Source organism: Macaca nemestrina, chromosome 4 (assembly GCF_043159975.1).
Source record: "Macaca nemestrina isolate mMacNem1 chromosome 4, mMacNem.hap1, whole genome shotgun sequence".
In the NCBI taxonomy this organism is placed as follows: domain Eukaryota; kingdom Metazoa; phylum Chordata; class Mammalia; order Primates; family Cercopithecidae; genus Macaca; species Macaca nemestrina.
Genome location: NC_092128.1, coordinates 176108050 through 176126451, shown reverse-complemented (window position 1 = coordinate 176126451; position 18402 = coordinate 176108050). Strand labels below are relative to the sequence as shown.

At 48.1% G+C, this 18402-nt stretch overlaps 1 long non-coding RNA gene across 1 annotated transcript in view; it reads right to left on the bottom strand.

The window, feature by feature from the left end:
• Nucleotides 1-5701: 5701 nt before the first annotated feature.
• LOC105472715 (uncharacterized) overlaps nucleotides 5702-18402 on the bottom strand; it is a 28920-nt gene continuing 16219 nt past the window's right edge. Inside the window, exons 2-4 of the long non-coding RNA XR_011622801.1 lie at nucleotides 16392-16513; nucleotides 5981-6156; nucleotides 5702-5827 (exon numbers count right to left, since the gene is read on the bottom strand). This is a non-coding gene — a long non-coding RNA (uncharacterized lncRNA). The remainder of the gene's footprint in view (nucleotides 5828-5980; nucleotides 6157-16391; nucleotides 16514-18402) is intronic.

The window sequence follows — 18402 nt, the reverse complement described above, 5'->3', positions numbered from 1 at the left end:
TTTAAACCCGGCTTGGGAACCTGCGGGGCAGCGGGCGGCGGGGCGCAGCCAATGGAGGCGCGAGGCCGGGCGCAGCCGCGTGTTCATTGGCTGCTTGCGCCGGGGCCGCGCGGAGGTGCGGCTGGCACCGCTCTAGGAGGTTATTGTGAGCGCCTGCGCCAGCGGCGCGGGACAGGCCCACTGAGTGGAGTAAGGGCGCCTTTTCAGGCAAGCGGGGCTGTTGAAGGAGGACTGGTCGCACTGGTCAGGCTGCAACTCACGTGCCTTCCTCCAGCAACTGTCTACTCAAAACGACCTCCCCCATACTTTTTGTTAAACTGTGATCACCTATTCATAACATAAAATTTACCATCTTGGTTTTAGACTACTGTTTAGTAATGTTATATACGTTAGTGTGCACATTAAATTGATTTAAATTAAATTCACATTGTTGTACAACCAATCTCCAGAACTCTTTTCAACTTGCAACCCTGAAACTCCACCCATTAAATAACTCCCCACTTCCCCTCCCCCAGCTCCTGGAATTCACCCTTCTTTTGTGTCTCTATGAATTTGTTTTACTCTAGGTCCCTCATATAAGTAGAATCATACAGTACTTGTCTTTTAGCAACTGGCTTCTTTCACTTAGCATACTGTCTTTGAGGTTTTTCCATGTCGTAGCATGCATCAGAAGTTTCTTCCTTTTCAAGGCTGAATAATATTCCAGTATATGGATATACCACATTTTGTTCATCCATTCATTCGTGGATGGACATTTGGGGAGCTTTTGGATGTTGTGAATTATGCTGCTATGAACATGAGTGTATCATTTTTTTTTTCCTTAAAATACATAATTTCCTGCCAGGTTCAGGTCGCTAAATTTCTGGACTAAATGACAAGTAGGGTTAGGATGGTTCCTCCCTGCCACTCCCAACCTCCTTCCCCATCCCTCTGATCGAAAGGTCTTTAGGGACAAAGGAGCCTTTGGGTCGGGTTTCTCTCCTCCCCAAAAGGGATGGTCTATCAGCAACGTGACATTTGCTTAAGCAAAAGTCACTCGGAAATTGGCCTCTTATTAGAAACAAAACAAAACACCCACATAGTCCTATCGGTTGAGGGTGGGAATGAATCATTTTATTTGCCAAATAAAAGAGCATTACTTGGTGTCTATGAGCATTTTCTACCCCCGGCACCAGTGCGTGCTACCACAACTTGTCAATGTCCTGGGGAAGAGGGCATTTTAGCATCTAAACCTCTACCATCCAATATGCCTATTTAAATGTAAATGAATGAAAATAAAATGAAGTTAAAAATTGAGTTCTCCAGTTGCACTAGCATTACTTCAAGTGCGTAGTCCTCACAGGTGCTAGTGACTGTCTACTGAACAGCACAGATACAGAACATTTCCGTCTTCACAGAAAATTCTACTGGAGAGCACTAATCTAGAGTATGACAGAAGGAAAATGAGCCTCCTCCACCATGGGGCTCTTTGGTGTGAGAAGAGAGATGCGATTGAAGGGCCTGTCCATTCCCAACAGGGGAGCTCATCTGTGCTCTAGGAGCTGGTGCCTGTGCTTGCTGGTTTCAGGGCTGCTTTGTTCTGGTTTTCTTCCACCAATATTTGCCATATGGGTTCACTCTGATCTTTGCTTCTGACCCCCAGCTCTGCATGTAGCATCCTGTTTATGCCTGAGGTTTAGCTCCAACCTTGCTTTCTTCTGGAAGCCTTGGTCATTTCTCCTCTTCCTCCTTTCATGACTCTTGGCAAACCATTGATAGGATTTCTTCATAGCCTAGATTGTGTTATGTGGATACCATCTCTGCATTTGGCTATGATTTTTTTACAGTAGGGACCACCTGCTTATTTCTGCATCCTCCTGAAGCCTACCATAGTGCTTGGCACTTACTGTGTGTCCTGGAGGTCTCTAAGGATGGTCTGAAATCTCCATTAGCTCAGAGTCTCATCCCTTAAACGCACAAACTCCTGACAATGCTCTAACCCAAGCATTTTCCTAAAGATTTTATAGAGAGGCAAGGAAGCTGGTAGGGCCTCCTGCCTCTCAGGGGGGCCTGGCCTGACATGGACATGGCGCTGGGGGCCCCACTTTGGGAGAGAGAGGGAAGCCTTGGCAGGAAGGAGCTGAGTGCTTAAGCAGAACCATACTAAGCAGGAAGGAGAGAGAGAGACCAAGGGAATAGTCTTGAATGTTTCAAGCAATTAAGTTTAACGCCTCACTGATCATTTCGCCTTCGGTTAAGCAGCTTGCTTTCAAGTCATTTTTACAGACACTTTCATGTTTGGTTCTCACGGGGCCCCTGTGAGTTGGGCATTTTTGATCCCTTGCTGTCCATGATATGACTGAGGCTCCCAGAAGGCAATTGATTGCTCTGTGCCTTCAGACAGGACAGGCAGAGCTGCCCCACCAAGGACTGGCTCCCTGAATTCCCTCCAACAGAACCAGGCTTCCAAGAAGCCCAGGAGGGGGCCATGATGGGGTGGGTTGGGGACTGGGTGTAAGGATGGAGGCCAGACTAGACCGCGCCAATATTGATGAGTTGGTGGGTTCCAGCCATGTTCCCCAAGAGAGTGTCCCCAGAATCCTGCCACCATAAACCCTGCTCCAGCCTCTCTGGCAATGCCCACCCTCTCTTTCAGGACCCTCTGTCCTGTAGCTGAGATGCCAGATTGGGGCCCTGGTGACCTCCTCCTCTGGCTTCCTCCCCTGCACACAGCTTAGGTGGGGCCCCTAGGATCTTACCCTGCCAGCAGGAAGAGGAAGTGAATGGGGAAGATAAAATCTAAAGCCTTGGCCAGAGTTGCCTAACTTGTACCCTCCCCATTTCCCACCCACAGGAAGGGGCACCCAGGAATCAAAGAGGTGGAAACACACACATGCTGCTTCCCCCACTCCCAAGAAGCACCCCTCTTTCCTGTGGGTGTCCCTGAGGGTTTTCTTTAGACCTAAGTCTCACCTCATCTCCTCCTTGGAAAACTTATCTCTCCCCCAGCCAAGGATACTGTCAACTGGATATGCTGTGTATTTCAGTGCCTTGGTAGAGGGCCCCAAAGAGGGTTCTGAGTGGCCATCCAGCTCCAGCCTGGGCACGGGATTTGGGGCTGGTTGGAGCTGGTGACTTGGATGGTCCCTTGTGCCAGGCTGAAGCAGCGGCATGCAAAGCGTGACAGCTGGCAAGGGCCAGCCAGTTACTGTGGCCGCTGGCACGGGCCCCAGGGGCTGTCTCAAGGGGAGGCAGCTGCTGTGGCCTCCCACATTGAGGACATGCTTGAGGAGAAACTTGTGTCCACCATAACAACCGCTCTTGTCTTTGCCTAAAGGGGGTTGTGTGTGTGTGTTGGTGATTCCTTTCACTTTGCAGAGGTGTGTGCCTCAGATTTCCTTTTCCTTGTGTAGAAACCTAGTGTCTCCTGTCCATTCCCCCGTCCCTGCCACCTACTCTTGCTTTGGGTCAAGAAGCTTGGACCTTGGAAATGGCAGACTGGGGACTCAAAGCCTCTGTGATATGTGAGTGTGTTTCAGATGTAGCACCATCCCTCTCCTCTGTAAGAACGGAGATGGGGTGTACTGCTGCGAAGCCCCCTGTTGTCCTGTGCGAAACTGTCCTCTTGCAGAAAGCCAGCAGAATGTAAACAGTTGGTTGCTAAAATATGCTGCTTAGCTGGCTAGAGCTTAGACCTCTAATGGAATAATGAAGTTCAATTTTTAAAGTGCTGCTTACTTCTAAGAAGGTCAATATTCTCTGGAAAGTTTAAATTACCCAGTAGGTGTTGATATTCACACTGTCTCTAGGAGAAGTGGCGGCCTTGTCCATTGTTTGCCCTGTATCAGGTCCCCCCATCCCATCCAAGTATAACTCTTCCTGGAACACAAAAGTCAGGGAAGGAGCTGCACAGAGAGTAGCCCTTACCTTTGTTCTAGATTTCTCCTTTCTGGGTAGAGGAGAGTAGTAATAGAGAGGAAATGGGGAAGAGTAGATGGATTATGCTTTGATAGTTGTTCTTGGATAGGGAGGACTCCTTAGGGAAGCTTGATCCCATCTCATCTGGGACCAGCTCGCCAGAGTCTCAGTCACACTTAGAAACAGTTCAGGTTAAATAAAGATTCCTGCTGGGAAAATGTGAAAGAAAATGAGTTTTGTTCACTTTGACAGAGAATACAAGTTAAACAAGCTGTTGTAAACTGACACAATGTTTATTGTTACTTACAATGTTGTGTAGTTGTTGTGTACAATGCAATATATTGTCACAGTTGTCTTTATTTCCAGTGTGGAAGGACATAGGCAGTAATACAGTGTTCTTGGTTCTGATGACAGCACTCAAGATTATCAAATGTCATGGGTTGTGTTTTGCAAATATTATAAGAAGGTTTATTTTATTTTTAACAAATGGCATTTTAGCTTCATAAAGTTTACTACTTAAGGTTATTTCTGAGCCTAAATTTATCCTGCGATGTGTGTGTGTGTGTGTGTAAAAATTAAGAAAAAATAGGAAAAGATACTACCAACTGTGTATTTTGGGGGGTTCCTTTTAATTAAAAGTTTTTTTTTTTGTTTGTTTGTTTGTTTTTCCTGAGACAGAACCTCACTGTGTCACCCAGGCTGGAGTGCAGTGGCGCGATCTCACTCACTGCAACCTCCGCCTCCCAGGTTCAAACGATTCTTGTGCCTCAGCCTTCCAAGTAGCTGGGATTACAGGTATGTGCCACCATGCCCAGCTAATTTTTTGTATTTTTAGTAGAGACAGGGTTTCACCATGTTGGCCAGGCTGGTCTGGAACTCCTGACCTGAAGTGATCCACCCGCCTTGGCCTCCCAGAGTGCTGTTATTACAGGCGTGAGCTGCCACTCTCAGCCTAATTAAAAATCTTGATCTAGCTTTTGGTGACATAGTTCAAACAGATGGGCATGGCCTCTCTCCCCACACGACACGTACACACCCAGAATGACCTAACAAATGTGGAAATCTACATTGATTCTGTGAGCACCAAACAATACAATTCTATACATTGCTAATAAACATGCATTTTAACATCTCTGACTGTATATGTGAAAAGAACTATTCTTTATAAGAAGTTTCACATAATTATCGTGAAATGCATTCTAAAAGAGAAGTGCATCCTTTGTTTTATAGATGTTCAGAGAGAGTTTCTGCCACATCAAAACTTGAAAGCAGGTTGGTGGATGTGAGACAGAGAGATGAAACGTAACTGACAGAGGTTCGCAGAGGGAGTGTGATAAGAATAACCGTGCATGAAGATATGGATATTAGCACATGCTACTTGGAGTCTGTAGAGTTGGTTTGGGGCAAAACAAAAATATCCTCTGAGCCTCCCTGAAGGTAGTAGCTGAAGCCAAATGTTTCCAAGGCTTACACTGATACAATAAAAAGAGACAATTTGCTTGGAAGGCTGTGGCTAATTTATAACACAATGTCCAATGTCATGGTTAGTTTTGTTGCAAAAATTTGGCAGTTTAACCCAGAGTCTCAGGCAGCCTGAAAAGATGCGAGCGGTTCTGGCCGCAGCATCTCTGGCTTGCTGGATGTTCCGAATGGTTCAAACAAGCCCTTTCATAGAGACGCGGGGCCAAGTGCGCTCAAAGGAATGAGGGAAACAAAGGTGGCTCTGAAGTCATTTCCCCGCACTGGGTCCAGCCATCCGGTTTCACTCCTTCCCCATTGAACCGGCAGAATGCAACAGGAAGAGCGGGGATGAAAGAGAACAAACAGGCCGATGTGTTTGGGGAGAGAATGGAGAGAGGCCGGGGCGCTGAGCTGCTAAACTTTTTCATTCTAGGTTTTCAGAAAGGAGTGAATGATGAATTATAGAAACCTGAAAGGTAATAAAATATGGGTCACTGAAGCGCTGAGGCCAAGTTCCTAAAACACCTGCAGAGGCAGAAGGTTCTGGAAGTCAGTGCAGCCCCACAGTCGCCCGGGCAGACACCCTGCCCGAGACACAGAAGGGGACTGTTCACAAGCTCACCTGTTGTTTTCCCGTTGGCTCCCGGTCCTTCCCCGTCTGTGAGAGCTGACGGCTGGATCTGACTCCAGATTAGACCACCAGGGGAAAAAGAAAGGCGGTGTGAAGACTTCCCAGGGTGCAGTTAAGGAGACCGGAGCTCCAAGGCCACCGCCTTTTTCTCTCGGAGGCGCTCTGACCTGGAAATATTAACTCAGTGGTGAGGACTATCCAAGTTAAACATGCAAATCGTCTTCCCTACAATATTCTAAGGCTTTTCTGCTCAAAGACATGGCCTATTTATGTCTTACAAAGAAGAGTCCCGATCCTCCGATTGGGGATAAGAACAGCTATACTCATCTGAACCTCAATTTCCTCATCTCTAGAATGGGAGTAATAATATTTATCTCCTAGGGTTGTTGCAAAGTTGAGAAGGAAATGTAAGAGACGGCCAGGTGCAGTGGCTCACCCCTGTAATCCTAGTACTTTGGGAGGCCAAGGTGGGTGGATCGCTTGAGGTCAGGGGTTCGAGATCAGCCTGGGCAACATGGCGAAAACCCATCTCTAGGAAAAATACAAGAATCAGCCAGGTGTGGTGGCGTGCACCTGTTGTCCCAGCTACTTGAGAGGCTGGGGTGGGAAAATTGCTGGAACCCGGGAGGCTGAGGATGCAGTGAGCCATGATCACACCACTACACTCCAGCCTGGGCAACAGAGCGAGACCCTGTCTGAGAGAGAGAGAGAGAGAGAGAGAGAGAGAGAGAGAGAGAGAGAGAGATGAAAAGAAAGAAATGTAAGTGAGATGTCCACCCAGAGCCTGGCACATAGCATTATCTCAGTAAAATGATTAATAGTAGCTAATGTTTATTGAGTACTTGCAATATGCCAGGCACTATAGCTAATACAACCTCTGAACCTGACTCCTCCCACATATTAGAGTGCAGGCTCTGTGGTGAGACCCTTGGGGCTCCAACTGAGCCCTGTCACTTACTTCATTCATGGTTTCCATTCAGACTAACGCAGCATCCCAGCTCTGTTTGTGTAAGTGTGTGCCTTCTCTGCATCCAGCATATGCGGTTTCCAGACCCTTCTGTCCCTGGGCTCGCTGAATACCCAAGATGTTCCACTCATATGACCCTGTTTCAGGGATGCTGTCCTGGACACTAAGCCAAAATCCAGCAAAAACTTGCTAAAGAAATTGTAGCTGGACACATTGGCTCACACCTGTAATCCCAGCACTTTGGGGGGCCAAGGCAGGCAGATCACCTGAGGTCAGGAGTTCAAGACCAGCCTGGCCAACATGGTGAAACCCCATCTCTACTAAAAATACAAAATTAGCTGGGCATGGTGATGGGCACCTGTAATCCTAGTTACTCAGGAGGCTGAGGAAAGAGAATCGCTTGAGCCTGGGAGGTGGAGGTTGCAGTGAGCCGAGATCACACCATTGCACTCCAGCCTGGGCAACAGGAGTGAAACTCCTTCAAAAAAAAAAGAAAGGAAGGAAGGAAGGAAAGAAGGAAGGAAGGAAGGAAGGAAGGAAGGAAGGAAGGAAGGAAAAAAAGGAAGGAAAGGAAGGAAAGAAAGGAAAAGAAATTGTAGAGATGGGAGCTCAGTGTGCTCCTAGACACCCTTGGAGAGAGAAAGCTGTCATGCCAGCTTTGAGGCCAGGCTACCTGCGTTGGAATCCTGGCTGCCTTACTTATTAACCGTGTGACTTGGGAATAGATGCTTACCTGTCAGTACCTCAGTTTCCTCTATCTGCAGAACAAGAATGAAAATCGAATTTATCTCCTAGGAGGGTGAGGTGGTATCTGTAAGGCACTGAGAACGTGAGGACAGCATTAGCTGTCATTATCATTTTACTGAGCCTTGTTATGAGTTGACTGTGTCCCCCAAATTCATGTTGAAGTCTTAACCCCCAGTCCCTCAGAATGTGACCTTACTTGGAAATAGGGTCATTGCGGAGGTAATTAGTTAAGATGAGGTCACTAGGGTAGGCTTCTAATGCAACATGACTGGTGTCCTTATAAAAGGGAGAAATTGAACACAGACACTCACACAGTGAGAACTCCATGTGAAGATGAAGGCAGAGATTGGGGTGACACTGAGATCAGGGTGACCTTGCAAGACGAAGAAGCTCAAAGATCGCCAGCAAACTCCAGACGCTGAGGAGGGCCTGGAGCAGATCGTCTCTCACAGCCTCAGAGGAAACCACCCTGCCGACCCCTTGACCTTGGACTTCTGGCCTCCAGAACTGGGAGGCAGGACATTTCTGTTGTTTAAGCCACCTAGTCTGTGGCACTTTGTTGATGTCAGCCCTGGCAAATAGATACAGCCTCTGAGCCTCACTCCTCCTATGTGTTAGAGCACAGGTCTGCAGTGAGTCCCCCAGGGCTCTAACTTAGCCCTGCCACTTCCAAGTTTATGAACTTGGGTGAGTGACTCAACTTCCATGTGCCTGAGTTAATTCACCTGTAAATGAAGCTCATAATGACACCCAACTCACAAGAGATTTTTAAAGCAAAGATCTGATGTGTATGTGGCTCACCATCATGTTCACTGTTCTGTGTAGCTTATTTTGGTGATTTCTGGGGACCTGGAGTCTGAAGGCAGAACTCTGCTCTAGGTTAGATTACTTGGGGATCTTGTTCAAGTGCAGATTCTCTTTCAGTGGGTTTGAGTGGGGGTTGAGATTCTGTTTTTCTTTTCTTTTTTCTCTTTTAGAGATGGGGTCTTGCTGTGTTGCCCAGCTGGGAGTGCCGTGACTATTCATAGATGTGTTCATAGCTCACTGCAGCCCCAAACTCCTAGGCCCAAGTGATCATCCTGCCTCAGCCTCCTGAATAGCTGGGACAAGGGGTGAACAACAAGACACCTGGGGTATTTTTAATAAGCTTGTAGATGAAGCTGATGCCGGTCAGAGGACCACACTTCAAGTAGTGAATAGTGAGGGCCAAGATGACCTAAGCAGGTCCCATCAGGGATCATGAGACTGAATTTGAATTTTACAAGAAACCTTCCTTCCATATCCATGTCACTTAGGCACATGAATATTTGATGGAGTGCCCAGCCATGCTTAAGGAAACAGCAAAGTCGGCTTTGGAGAAAACAATGAGGAAACGAGTAGGGGCGGATGTCCTGCCTTTCGGGCGGGCTGCTCATTGGTGATGGGGACAGATTCAGAAGAGCCTGAGACCTCGGATCGGTCCTGCCCCTGGGAGAGGGGGTGGATGGATGACATGCGGTGGGTGTGTGATCACCTGGAATGGGGCAGGGTGAAGAAGCGATGTGCTTGGAACATGGGCCAAGCCGATTCTTCTGTCTGACCTTGGCTCCAACTGTTCCTTCTGCCTGAAGCCTCCCTCCAGGTCTTCTCAATGTTGAGATCTTAGTGAAAATGTGAGCCCCCAAAGAGACCTTCTCAGACCACCCAACCCAATGGCCACCCTCCCAGTCAGTTACTCTGTGGCCACTCCTCTCTGCTTTATTTTCCTCTTGGCACTCAGCAGCAGCTAAAGCCACCTCAGCACCTACTTGCCTACTTGTTTGTATGTGACTGTTCCTCCCGCTCTAGAGGCTTCCATGAAAGCCCCGTTCTCAGCTGGATCCCCGGTGCTTGGACAGAGTTGGTCCCCGAGTAGCTGCTTAATAAGGACTTGGATGAATGAGTGAAGAGGAAGAATCTAGATTGACTGATCAAAGACCTCTGACCCATTCAGGGGACTTCGGTCAGTCATCTGCTGTGGTGCAGAGCCCTGTTCCAGGCCCTTGGAGAAAGTGTGGGCTCCCTGCCTTCTAATCATTTGTAATCTGTTTGGGGATATGAAGGATGCCTAGGTGAACATCTGCCTAGCAATATCAGGTTACCACGAAATGCCAAACAGTGGTATGGACGAGGGGTGAAGCCTGTGTGTTAGTTCTGTTGGAGGGGGGGCGGGGGTCATCGGAGCTGCTGTAGACCTGAGCACACATATGCACTAGTAGATCTTATTAAAATGCAAAGTCTGGAGTCTGGTTCAGTGGGTAGGGGTGGAGCCCAAGGTTCTTCATTTTGATAAAGTACCCGGGTGGTACTGATGCTTTGGTCCGAGGACCACAGTTTGGAGGACAGCAAGGCTTTACTTTTGAGAGCTGGGTGAAGGAGAGGTTGTTGGCAGCTGAAGTGTCTTGGAAGGGGTTTGATAAGCAGAAGGAATGGGTGGGTTGGGGGGTCGAGAAACGGACAGGCAGAGAGGTAGAGTCACGAGACCATTATGTATGGAATAGGGAACGGGAACAGGATGGAAGGACAAGCAAGGTGGTTGGGGGAAAGGAAGGGGTAAAATAGGGAAAATTCCCCAGCCACAGCCACTGTGATCTACACCCTCCCTGCAGTCTTCTGTTTTTAATAGCAGTTTCTAGAAGGATTGAGACACTGGTGCATTGCCTTCCTCTGGTCTGTCAATTAGTCAGAACGTGTTTTCAGAAATGTTGCAACCTGAGATTTCCCAACAGGTGTTGGGCAGGGGCAGAGCTAGCTCAGCAAAAGAGGCTGCTTTGAAGTCCAGGTTTGCGGGTGCACGCTCTGCACAGAGGTCTGTGGTCACCTCTAACCAGCTGTCATGGAGATGCTTCCTGCAGAGGAATAGCCCCACACTTATTTTTTGCAAACCACCTTCACATCTGTTATCTCATTTTAGCCTTACGGAACTCCTATGGGGTTGGGCAGACAACTGTTTGTTTTGCAGATGAGGAAGCTGAGGCCAGTCCAGTAACACTTGATGCAGGGCCCTGGCTAAGACAGACAGGAAAGAATTGTTCTCTGAGTCTCTTACACTGTGCCTCTTGCCTCGGTGCTCATACATGTTAACATATACAGCAGGATTGGACACCCGCAGTTCTTTGATCAGAAAAACCTTCCCAGGAAGTTTGCAGAATGATGATCTCTTGATCACTAGAATTTTCTTGCCAGGATGGGATGCAGTCCAGCCTCATGGTGCTAGAATATTCTAGAATCTCCCCTGGGTGGGCTTGGCCTCCCATCAACTCCCTGCTGATGGGAGGGAAAGCGGTGCAGCTGTGGCAACTGGCACTGCTTCCCACATTGCACGGAGACTAAGGTCAGAGTCAATTTCATGCTCCTTCCTCCCCTATTATGACCTTCATTATCCTGGCGCATGGCAGCTGCTTGTCTCCAAATGAGGAGACAGGAAGTATTATATCACTATTAATAACATTTAAGAAGAGCAATAACACCATTATTAACTCCCGTGATTCTTCCCAATTTGAGTGGTGAATGCTTTTAAGTTCTGTGGAGCGTTTAGGGCAAGTTTTCCTTTGCTTTACCAGACCAGGGACTTGCCTGCATCGTTGGACTCCTGCCAACAGAGCAGGATTCATGTGCCCTGTACCAAAGGGAAGAACTGAGGTAGCTGTCCCTCTTCAGGTCTAAAATTCTGCAGTGCTGAGAGTATCAGAAATCAGTATTAGCCTGGATCAAAACCGTGTCTCTGCCAAGGACAAGAGATTCCTGGTGCCCCCTGCCCTGGGCTGGGTTCCAGCTGGCTGGGTCACCCATCACTGGCTGCTTCTTGGTTTCATCTGTTTCAGGCCCTCCCTGCTCTGAGCTGGTGGAACCCAGTGGGGCACAGGGGGATGGCTGCTGCTGGAGAGGCTCGCTGGGATGCTCTCGGGATACAGCTTTTTTGTCACTCCCCAGCCCCGCCTTTATGCCGCCTCTCAGCCCATCTGCAGTAGTGTGGGTTCAGGATACTTTCATGGGCCTCTGGAGGTTTGCACTGTAAACAACACACTCAACAGACAACCCCAGCTCCCCATTTACTTCTCTCTCCAGCATCCACTACCCATGTTAAGTTTTGCTCTTTCCACCCTTTTGCCTTTCCAATCTCTCTGGCTCCTCCCCGTGTTATTACGCATATTAATTCAGCACAATCCTGGCCCCAGCCCCCAGCCCCATCCCCCTGCCCACCAGCTAACAGAACTCACCCTCTTCCGAAGACACATGTTTAACTTAGCGCACTCTTGCGACTCATCGTTCTCTTCCAGTCAAAAGCAGTGCTTTTTCTAGGAGGACTTCTGGTGAATGACTTCTCTATGTCTTACTAATCGTAGACGCTGACTACAGCCCCGAGAAAGGGAGGCATCGTGAGCTGGCGACAGCCCACATTGTGCCCACTCTGTTGGCTCTTCAGCTGTTCACACCGAGCCTCCTTCCCCGGCCTCCCCCAGCACTGTACTGCAGACGGGTTCTCCACCCTGGCCAAGAACTCCTGGGCAGGCCTCTGAGCCCACCCATTTCCCACACTGCTCCCTGTTCTCACCCTCCCTGCTGTCTTGCTCTGGAAGCCATATGGATGTTGCAAATATCCCCAATGCTGAGGCTACACCTTGGCTGCATGTCTGTGGGAGACTGTGTGCCAAGTGCGGAAAGGACTGATCATCCAGATTACGGCCTGATAGTGCATGCCTGGTGCCTCCTGTTCTCTGTGGTCGTGGTTGGAATCAGACCTGCCCCTGAATGCTCCGACTCAGCCACCTGCCCTGGGCCTGGACTGCAGAGACCCCACTTGGGCCCTGACTGGCTGTGCCCCTTTCCATGGCTGAGGAGTATTCAGGACCATGGGGACCGGTCCTCCCAGAGCTTGCCCCCATCCTGTGCACGTGCACGAGGCCTGCAGCACAAGACTAGGGGTGCAGAGAGGAGAGGGATGGGATACGGGCCATGGGGACTTATTTCTCTTCTTTCTCCTGCGTCTCACAATATTCAGAGTAGCCTCATTTGACCCTTCAGTTTTTCCTTTCTTCTGGATAAATGACCAATATCCAAGCTTCCCCTAATATACATCGGAGGAGACCACCCTGGCTTCAACTCCAAACAAAATGTAAATCAGGCAGGTTGTCTGTTCTCTCTTGAAAGCGTTTGTAGCTTTCTAACACACTGAGAATTAAATCCAAGGGCCCAAAAGGTTCTACCCAACCTGACCCCTGAGCTTTTGGGTTTTTGGAAGCAGTGGCTGTATTAGAAGTCAGAGAGTCTTGCTTGGGGCTACATTGAGAGAGAGACAGAGAGAGAGAGAGAGAGAGAGAGGCCTTGAGACTGCACAGGGGTGGGGTGGGGGGAGGGTCTGTCTGCTTCTCAGACTCCCTGTCCTGCCCCTTCTCCATCCCTGCTCCCAGCCCCAGCACTGCAGTTACCTTGCTCCAACTGCACAGGCCGCATGGACCTTTCTGCATCACCCCAGCCTCGCTCCTGCCTCTGCACCATTGCTCTTGTAGTTTTCTGTCCTTGGACCACCTGTCCTGCAGAGCCTCAGGGTATTCACACTTCTCCAGGTTTCTCCTCCAAAGTCATCTTATCTGAGCTGCCTTCCCTGCCCCAGTATCCATGTAGTAACCATCCTTTTCCCCTGTAAGCTTTGCTTTCTTTCCAGCCTCAAATTATATTGTAAATATTCTTGTCCCCAGGACTGTGCCTGGAACATATAAAGTCCAGGATAAGTACTTGTTGAATGAATGAAAATCCAGCCATCAGGAGTTATTAATTACCTTCAGACTGTTTGGCTGCGTAAAGAGAAATCTCTGCCACACATCTTCATTTTTTATTTTCCATAGAGATGGGGGTCTCACTATGTTGCCCAGGCTAGTCTCAAACTCCTGGCCTCAAGCGATCCTCCAGCCTCAGCCTCCCAAAGTGCTAGGATTATAGGCATGAGCCACCATGCTTGGCCAACCACACGTCTTTTATAGAGGCATCTGTGGCCTTGGGGAAACAAAACATCCACAGTGGACATAACAGACTCCAATACCCCGCCCCACACTTCCTGTTTATCTTTTCCCATTTGAGGGGAATCCTGTCCACCACTGTCCTTTTGGGGTTACTGCACAGCCTCAGACAGACAGTGCTCATGTGCAGCCAGCCTCCATTTATCACCAGATGCCAAATCCCGAGGGGGCTCAACTCCAGCCTGCTGTACAAAGGTGGTCAGATCCTCTGTTCTCCTCTGCTAGATATGCACAAGTCCCCACTCAGAGTCCGTGGAGACCAGGCAGCCTCTGGTTTCTCATGTTGGACTTCCCCCTGAGGCTGTTATCAGCCTTGAGCAATTGCTTACATACTGCAAACTGCTTTTGTTCACATTTGCACAGGGAGAAGTTTCCATCCGTGGCTAGATGGTGCCATCCATGTTCATCCACTGCCAGTGCTCTCAGATGGCTGAGAATTACGTTCCCGGGGGAAATGGGGGGAATGGCAGACCCAGCCTCTCCTGTGCTTTCCTGAGGGGAGCACCACTCAAAGATGGAGACTGATCCGTTCAGCCCTTGCAGGGGCGGAAGGTGGAAAGAGTGAGCTCCTAAGGTAACTGGCTTCCAAGGATAGCCCCCACTGCAGCACGCCTCCAGCACCCATGCCGATGTGTAATTCCCTTCCAGATTAAATCTGGGCTGGCTGCATGACACACTTTAGTCAACAGAATGCAATGGAAGTGAAGTTATGCCTGTTCTGGGCCTAAACCTTAAGGAAGTCTGGCAGCCTTCACTTTTGTGTTTTTGGAAGGCAGTTGCCATTTCAGAAGCTCAGCCAGAGGGGCCACATGGAGAGAGGGAGAGATGCCCTGAGTCTGCATGGAGAGACAGGAAAGGAACCCAAGACCTCAGACCTTAACCCAAGGCCTTGTGAGCCCACCACTGAGCAGATCCAGCCAACCCCCTCCATTTAAGCCATCTGTGCCAATTACTAAGTGGTGACCCTGACTGAGCCTAGCTGAGGCACCAGACACGGGAGGGAAGAAGCCATCATGGACATTCCAGCCCCGCACATGGAGCAGAGGGGAGCCATCCCCATGATACCCTCTCCAGACTCCCCACCCTCAGGGTCTTGAGAAGTCATGAACTGGTGGTTGTAAGTCACTAAGTTTAGCGATGGTTTGCTCTGCCACAATATAGAATTGAAACAGCCCCCAACCTTGTATGTGCATAACTCTTGCCTGCATTTCCTAACTGTAAAAATGTTTCCATGGGTCTGACTGCCCCTGCCAACCACATACAACAAGAAGAGCTGTCTACCCCTTTGGGCATGGGAAGTGCATTTGACTAGGTGTATCTGTATTGGATGTAGGCATATCACATGGAGGTAAACTGCTGAGGAAGCTCCTTGAATTTTTTTGTTTTTTACAAACATTTGCATCTAAGCTCTATGGATATTTGAGACATCCAAGGAAGTAAAAAGTTCAAAACATTATAACTGGGGAGGTGGGAGATGGAGGACCTTCAGGTGACTCTGAAATAACCTCATGCCGGGGCATGCCCAGTTTCTATTCTTCTGTCTAAGAGATTTGTAGAGTTATTTTGTTTTCACATCAGTGAGGTTGACAGTGGCCAGTCGTCACCTTCATTAATAGTAAAGACAAAATGGCTCTGTAAATCTCTTAGACATTTGGAATATGCCTGAAAACAGTATGTGGCAGTTTTTCAGGCTACCCTGTTTTGGGCCCCAAGGCACAAATCAGAGTGTGGAACAGTGTGGAACAGTCTGGAATAATCTAGAACAGTCTGGAACAGTGAAAGGGATGAGCCTAGTCCAGTGGCAGAAGCCCTGGTCCTGGTCTTGGCTCTGCCATGTGACTCTGGGAATCTCTTGACCCCATGACCCGTGGAACAATATTAGAGTGACAATAACCTGACCTGCTGACCTCATAGACACCAAAGATTATGGAAAACTTTGGTAGAAGCATTCAAAGGGAGCTGCCTCCTTGGAAGGGATTCATGTTCACCTCACAAATGGACCATTGAGTCCTCGTCAGACATTGGGGTTTCTCTTCCAGGCTAATTATTTAATTTGGGAGAACCTTTCCAGTTGATACTTGTATTGACATTACATCTATTTTCTTCTGTCCTACCACAGTGGTTATCTACAACTAATGGGGATAAGTTCATTGGAGTGCCCATAGGCAGCATTCTTAAATTATTCCTATTGATCAATTCTGCCAGCTTATGGTCTGTAGGAGTGGAATGAAGTGATATCTGGGAAAACTAATCATTCATCTACCTCTCTTGACAGCTGCTTCCTGATTATTTATTCTCTGAAATAGCTTTGGATAAGAGGAAAATAAAGGTTTGCTTTGTTTTAATTTGTGTAAAACAATTTCCCTTTTCTGGGTCCACCATGTGACCAATGCATTTCTGCCTAAGGAGGATAACTAATAAAAATGACCTCTTTTAAGGTCAGTTATGTTACTGGGTAGCTATCAAAAAATGTATATGCATTATTGATGTCCATTCTCATGACAACTGGGAGAGGTAGTAATTTTACAAAGAAGCTGAGGTTAAATGGTGGATGCCAGTTACACTGCTGGTAGATGGTGGTGCAAACTCAGATGTGCCAGACTTCAAGAGCCCATTAACTTGCAATTAGAAAGAGCATCAATTATCAACTGACCAGGTGGACCTCTTTCTTTGGCGCCTTAATTCTAGATCTGTCCAGTTAGTGGAAGCATTGCACTGATGCAAGTTGACAGTGTGCCTTTCTTTAGTGGTCCAGACGGGGGACTCCTGGATTCCCTATAAAGAGGAGAGAAAAGCCAGTCAAGGGTGCCTGCGAGCTGTCTAGTCTCAGAGGGTTAAACTGAGGGGTTCCCTCACAAGCTGGCATCAAGACTTCCTACTGCTCTGTGGACCCATCAGAGGAGCTGAATGCCGCCTGGATTCTAGACCCCGTTCTATCACTAACTAGCGTGGTGACCTCAGGCCGTTTCCCCTTTGGGCCCATTGCACAGAGGGGTTCAACTCTTCTCTTAGGTCTTTTCAAGTTCCGGCTCTCTTTGAAATAGAATTGGACCATGCTTAGAGACTCAAATTCCACCAGAGTAGCCCCTATGTAACAGTAGAAGACAAAGACAGAGAGGGCCTCTCTCTATTTGAAAGTGGTCTATTTTGCAATGATCTTAGAGGATGGGGTTGATATTTGGCCGGGGACCTAATATATCTCCAGTCTGGGTGGGGAGTTACAGCAAGTGGTGCTTTTGTATTAGGTCCCTTAAGAAATGGAAGAAAGATACCTTTCCCAGCACATCTTGGGAGTAAGATATGTTGGAATTCTGCCACCCAGTACCTCAGAAACTGACTGTATTTGGAAGTAGAGGTAATCAAGTTAAAGAGGTAACCAAGTTAAAATGATTTCATTAGTGTGGGTCCTCATCCATTGTGCCTCATGTCCTTCAGCAAAGGGGAAATTTGGACACAGAGACAGACACATATGGAGGGAAGATGACGTGAAGACCCATGGAGAAGACAGCCCTCTAGAAGCCAAGGAGAGGGGCCTGGAACAGATCCTTCCCTCATGGAAGGAACCAACTCAATTGACAGCTGGATTTTATACTTCTGGCTTCCAGAACTGTGAGCCAACAAATGGCTGTTGCTTAAACGACCCAGTTTGCTATACTTTGCTATGGCAGCCTGAGCTAATGAATACACATTTTCCCAGAGGAGAAAAAAGTCAGGGAGAATTCCTGATCAAAACAGGTTTTTGGCTAAAAAAAAGTTGGACTCGGTTCTGAGAAGAAGGCGGAGACAGACTTCTAAGGTGGGGTGTAGAAGAGAATACTGGGGACCCAGGGACATTCTGGTATTCATCCCCCGTTTTCATAGTTTGCCTTTTCCAAAGAGAAGGTGAGGACATGGGCCAAGACTTTTCCCCATTTGGACCTTCCCCTCCACTGCTATTCATTTGAAGGTATATTTAAAAATTGGAACTATAAGAATTTAAGTAGCTTTTAAAATTAGCCAAGTCTAATTTAGCTTCTAGTTGTCTTCCCTCTGACTGTGGGGTGGCCTTCCCCACAGGGATGGACCCACCTAAAACGTGATCTGCTTTTCCACCCTTGCAGTTTACAACTCCTCAAATCCATTGTTCTTTGTGTTGGAAAATACAAAGTGCAGACCCAGATCCGCTCGGATCCCGAGGAGTGGAAAAGCCTTTTCTGGCCTGGCAGTTGCAGGTGACAGTCCTAACCAGTCCGGGAGCAGATGAGAAGTTCATAGGCTGTTAATAAACTGGAACCAATCGGTGAATGCGGGCTGATTGTGCCGGGGCCGGCTGGGGCCACAGGTCCTTGGGAGAGCCCGCACTTGCGTTGCCTTTATCTGCATAGAGCAGGATCATGAAAGCGCCGGCCGCTGTCAGTGTTTGTCACAGTGAATGGACATATGTCCCTCACACTAGCATGGGGAATATCTAATTAAGCTACACAATGATTGCTTATGCCCGGGGCCGTTACAAACAAGGCTCTGTCACTCTCCTTGGAGAACCACAAAATGGGAACTCTCTTTTAGTGCATGATAATGAATATATTTGAAATATATTAGAATTGATTTAGATCTCGCACTTTCATCCCTTAAAAGAAAAAAAAGCAAACAAATGCTGTTTTCACAAAAATATTCTGTCCTTTGAA